A 6,105-nucleotide genomic window follows, 5' to 3' on the forward strand; every position below is an offset into this window, starting at 1 on the left:
GAGCATGGTAGTGTGCACCTGTGGTTCCAGCTACTTGGAAGGCTGAGGCGGAAGGATCACCCGAGCCCAGCAGGTCAAGGCTGCAGTGGCCGTGAGGGTGCTACTGCACTCCAGCCTGGGCAACAGAGTGAGACTCCAACTCAAAAAAAATTAGGTTGTTTATTTGAAGTTTTTATTTATGTGCATATTTGTAAAACTTCTCTCTTAGAACTACTTTTGCTGCATTTCACAAGTTTTGGTATGTCATGTTTCCATTTTCATTTGTCTCAAGATATTTTAAATTCCCCTTTTGATTCCTTCTTTGATCCATTGGTTGTTGAGGAATATGTTACTTAATTTCTACATTTTTGTGAATTTTTCAATTTTTTCCTGTTACAGATTTCTACTTTCATAACACTGTGATAATAAAAAATGTCTTATATGACTCTTATCTTCTTAAATTTGTTAAGATTTGTTTTGTGGCCTAATATATGATCTATCCTGGAGAATGCTCCATATGTACTTGAGAAGAATGTGTATTCTTCTGCTGCTGGATGGAATGTTCTGTATATTACTGTTAGGTTTATTTGTCTAAAATGTAATTCAAGTCTAATGTTTCTTATTGATTTTCTGTCTGGTTCATCTATCCATTGTTCAAAGTGGAATATCAAAGTTCACTGTATTATTGTATTGCTATTTCTCCCTTTAGATCTATTAATGTTTACTTTATAAATTCAGTTACTCCAGTGTTGGTTGCATATATATTTACAATATCCTCATAATAAATTGATCATTTATCATTATATAATGATCTTCTTTGCTTCTTGATACATTTTGACAGAAAGTCTATTTTGTGTGATATAAATATAACTACCCCCCCCATCTTCTAGCTTCTATTTGCATGGAATATCTTTTTCATCCCTTCAGTTTCAATCTATGTGATACTTAAAGGTGAAGTGAGTCTCTTGTAGGCAGCATATCATTGAGTCTTCTTTCTTCATCCATTCAGTCCCTCTATGTCTTTTAATTTAATAATTTAATTTGTTTACACTTAAAGTAATTATTGATAGGTAAAGACTTATTATTGCTATTCTATTCATTGTTTTCTGCTGTTTTGTAGATTCCTTATTCCTTTCTTCCTCTTATTCTGTCTTCCTTTGTGATTCAATGATTTTCTGTAGTGGTATGCTTTGATTTTTTCCTCTTTGTTGTGTATCTACTATAGGTTTTTTATTTTTGGTTGCTATGAGGTTTACAAAAGGCATCTTATAGCTATTACAGTATATGTTAAGATGATAGCAACTTAACTTCATTTGCATACAAAAACTCTGCACGTGACTCACCGTCACATTTAAGTCCCTAATATAAAATTTATATTCCTTAACAAAATATTGCAGCTATAGCTATTTTTAATATTGTTGTCTTTTAGCCTCTATACTACAGTTAAAAGTGATGTATACATCATCATTACAGTATTAGAGTATTCTGAATTCAACTATATACTTACATTTTTCAATGAGTTTTACACTTTCATATGTTTCCATGTTATTCACATACATTCTTTCATTTTATCTTGAAGAATTCCCTTTAGCATTTCTTGTAAGACAGGATTGATGGTAACAAACTCCCTCAGTTTTTGTTTATCTGGGAAAGTCTGTATCTCTCCTTCATTTCTGAAATACAGCTTTATCAGGAAAAGTATTCTTGGCTAGTATTTTTTTTTCTTTTAGAATTTTAAATATATTATTCCATTCTCTCTTGGCCTGCAAGGTTTCTCCTGAGAAATTCACTGGTAGACATCCATATCTCTCCCCAGATTTGGGAAGTTTTCAGCCATATTTTATTAAACAAATTTTCTGCACCTTTCACTCTATATTCTCCTTATTGACTACCATAATACAAATGTTAGTTCCCTTGATAACATCTCATTTCCTTCAGTATATTTTCTTTTCTTTTCTTTTTCCTTTATTTATTTATTTCCTTCAGTATATTTTCTTTTCTTTTTTTTTCCTTTCACTAGATATTTTCAAATTACCAGTTTTCAAGGTCACAGATTCTTTATTCTGCTTGATAACATCTGTTGTTGATGATCTCTATTACACTTCTCATTTCTCTCATTGCATTCTTCAGTCTCAGAATTTCTGTTTGATTCATTTAATTATTTCTACATCTTTACTGAACTTTTAATTTTGTTTCTGATTTCATTGAGTTGTCTGTGTTTTCTTGTAGTCCACTGAGCTTCCTTAAAACGATTATTTTATATTATTTGTCACGCAATTCACACATCTCCATTTCTCTGGAGTCAGTTACTGGAATATTACTGTGCTCTTTTGGTAGCGTCATGCTTTCTTAGTTTTTCATGTTCTTTTAAGTCTTGCATTGTTATCTTTACATTTTGAAGAAGTAGTCACCTCCTCTACTCTTTGTGGACTGGCTTTGGGAAAGAAACCCCTTCAACCAGTATCACAGGTATCCTGAGGCTCTCTCAGGCCTTTTCTATATGTATTTGCTCCACACCTCTTGTTCCTTCTTGGGAGTAGGGAGATTCTTGAGATTGTATACCTTCTCTATATCCTGTGAAGCAAGCCCAAGTTTTGAGAGTCTCTTTTTTGTTCTCCTAGGTCAGTGCTCTGAAATGTTCAGGTTTGTGTGCTTTCTCCCAACCTTACAGATTTGAATTGGCTGTCTACGTGAGATACTTGCACCTGTATCTGCAGGGGCATGCTCAGGAAGTCAGCATGGTAAGGACATTGCAGAGCATTTGGGGTGCCTGTAAGCCTATTGGGGACCACAAGCAAGGCATTTCAAGTGAGCTCAGGGGAGGCTTCCTGATGAGATCCACAGAGTGTTTAGTAGAGTTCACAGACTGTCTTTACCGCACCCAGCCCCTGCCAACCACTTAGCTGGACTGATGACCTCAGTACTCTTGGTTGAGAAAGAAACAAGTGGGCCTCTCGGGCAGCATTCCACATGCCAAAAAAACAGGTGTTCGCTCACTACACTCTCACTTTCTCCTGCTGGAAAAATCACAGTCATAGGGGCTCTCTCTTGTCACTGATCTGTGCCACCTTATGGAGGAATGACATAGGTAAAGTGAAACTGTTCTTCTTACCCTCATGAGTGACTCTGTTCTTGGATTTGTTGCTCAATGGTGTGCTTGGACTTCACTGGATTCCTGGACTTCCACAAAAAGTAGTCTCATTCATGGACAGTTGTCAAAATCGATACTTCTCCAGGAGATTAGTGCAAAAAACCCTTATTCTGCCAGCCTGCTAACATTGCTCTACCTCCATGGTTTCTGATGAAAAACCAACCATTATTTAAAATTTGTCTTCTGTAGGTAAGGTTATATCTTTATCTGTCTGCTTTCAAGATTTTTTTCATCATCTTTAGTTTTCAGTAGTTTAATTATCACATATCTTAGTATGGATTTCTTTGTGTTTATCCTTTTGGAGTTCACCAAGCTTCTTGAATTATAGGTTTACATCTATTGACAAATTTGAAAAAGTTTCCACCATGATTTCTTTTCATATGTTTTTAGCCTCACTCTTTTCTTCTTCCTGGAAAAGCGTTCTCTTCTTCTTCCTGGACTCTGATATCCCGACTGCTATATCTTTAGTTAGAGCCCCTCATGTCCCTGAAGCTCTGCTCTTTTTTATGTCTATTTTCTTTCTGCTATTCAGATAGAGTTATCTCCATATTTCTAAATTGCAGTTTGCTGATTCTTTCTTCTGGCCCCCATTCCACTGTTGATTCATCCCCTCAACTTTTTATTTTAGTTATTGTATTTTTTAGTTGTAGTATTCCTGTTTGTTTTCCTTTTATCTTCTATTTCTTGGTTGAGACTTTTTATTTTTTATTTATTTCAGTAATGTCTGTAATTGCTTTTTGAAGGATTTTTATCCTGGCTGCTTTCAACTCTGTCAGATAATTTTAGCATCTCTACTTCTTGCTGTTGATATTCATTAACTGTTTTTTTTTTTTAATTCAGTTTGACATTTTTCTGGTTTTCAATAAGATATTTTGGTTTTGTATTAAAACCTGAACATTTTCCTATCATGTTATAAGAGTGGATCTTTTTAAACCCTCTGTTTTAATTGGATTTTTTTGGACACTGCTCTAGTAGGAGGAAAAAGGAACACCATCTCATTATTGCCAGGTGTAGTTAATAGTTAAGTTTCTCCATTAAGACACCATTGATACCTGAAAGGGAGAGCGCCTTGTTATTGCTGGGGGGGGGGGGATGACTTCCAGTGTCTCACATGATCTCCACTACACTGCTGGAGGATATTGCGTTACTAACTGATAAGAATGAAAGTCCTTGCTCCCTACTTAGCATTCTCTGATATCATTCTGGTGGGGTTTTTTAACACTTTATTACAGACTTGCAAGGGTTAAATATAAGCTCCCTGTTTGGCCTTTGCTGTTGGGTGTGGAGCCACAGTGTTTTCTATGGTGATTGTCTAGTCTTATGTCTTGTTAGACTCCCCTTGTCCTGGTCCTTTGACTGGAAAGAGCAGACTTTTGTTGAGGTTTTGTTTTATTTTGTTTTTCATCTATACTTATTGGCATTTCTGGGTTTGTAGCTTCTTTAGCTCTAAGTCTGGAATATATGAAATGAAAAGTATACTCGGAAAACTCACCATGCTGTTTCTCAGGTCCCAAAAGTCCCTTGTGTGTCTTCTTCTATCCACCTTTTAGAGTCTCTAATTTTATTTATTTATTTATTTTTTTTTTTTTTTTTGCTGTATAATGACTATGGATTTTTTAAACTGTACTTAGAAGTAGAGAAAAGCATACTGTGGCACACTCATGGCCACTTCAGCTTCAACCTGCTGGGTTCAGATGATCCTTTCCACCTCAGCCTTCCAAGTAGCTGGAACTACAGGCATGTGCTACCATACCCGGGTAATTTTTTAATTTTATTGTAGAGATGAGATCTCTATTGTCCAGGCTGGTCTCGAATCCATGGGCTCAGGCAATCCTCTCACTTCGGCCTCCCAAAGTGTTGGGATTACAGGCTTGAACCACCAAGCCTGGCCTTTTATCGTCCTTTAAGTGGAAATTCTAGCATATAGATCTGAGGAACACAATACCCTTGATATAATTGACATATGGTAGAGCACTTTATTCAAAATTTCAGAATTTATTTTATTTTAAAGATGAGCTAAAAGCACCTCTCAATAAATTTCAAAGTACAAAAATCATGTGGAATGCATCTTTTGACCAGGGTAGAATTAACTAGAAATAAATAACAAGATAATCAGTACCTTATCTGACATCATATACAAAAATTAACTCAAAATAGATTAAAGACTTAAGTCTTTAATTAAAGAATTAAGAAATTCTTTAATTAAAGAATATTAAATTAAATAATTTAATTATTTAATTAAAGAATTAAAGCTATAAAACTTTTAGAGGATGATCATAGGACAAAACCTTCACAACATTGTATCTGGCAATGATTTCTTGAATATGACACTAAAGTCATAGGCAACAAAATTTAAAATACAGGCATTCCTCAGAGGCAGTGCAGGTTCAGTTCCAGATAACTGAAGTAAAGCAAATATTTCAATAAAGTGAATCGCGTGAATTTTTTGTTTCCAAGTGCATATCACAGTTATCTTTATACTATATTTATATAGTATATTGTATAATAGATTATGCTATAGTCTATGTGTGCAATAGCATTATGACTAAAACATGTACATACCTTAATTTTATAAATATTTTATTGCTAAAAAAAATGCTAACAATCATCTAAGCCTTCAGAAAGTTATACTGTAATCTTTTTGCTGGTGGAGGGTCTTGCCTCAGTGTGGATGGATACTGACTGATCAGGGTGGTAGCTTCTGAAGGTTGAGGTAGCTGTGGCAAATTCTTAAAATAAGACAACAATGAAGTTTGCCACATTGGTTGGTTCTTCCTCTCATAAAAAGAGTTCTCTGTAGCATGAAATATTGTTTAAGAGCATTTTACCAGGAGTAGAACTTCTTTTGAAATTGGGGTCAATTCTCTCAAACTCTGCCGCTGCTTTATTAACTAAGTTTATGAACTATTCTAAATCTTTTGTTGCCATTTCAACAATGTTCCCAACATCTTCACCAGGAGTAGATTTCATCTAAA

The sequence above is a fragment of the Carlito syrichta genome, unplaced genomic scaffold (genome assembly GCF_000164805.1).
Source record: "Carlito syrichta isolate Samal-C Ts95f unplaced genomic scaffold, Tarsius_syrichta-2.0.1 Scaffold311316, whole genome shotgun sequence".
Taxonomy (NCBI): Eukaryota; Metazoa; Chordata; class Mammalia; order Primates; family Tarsiidae; genus Carlito; species Carlito syrichta.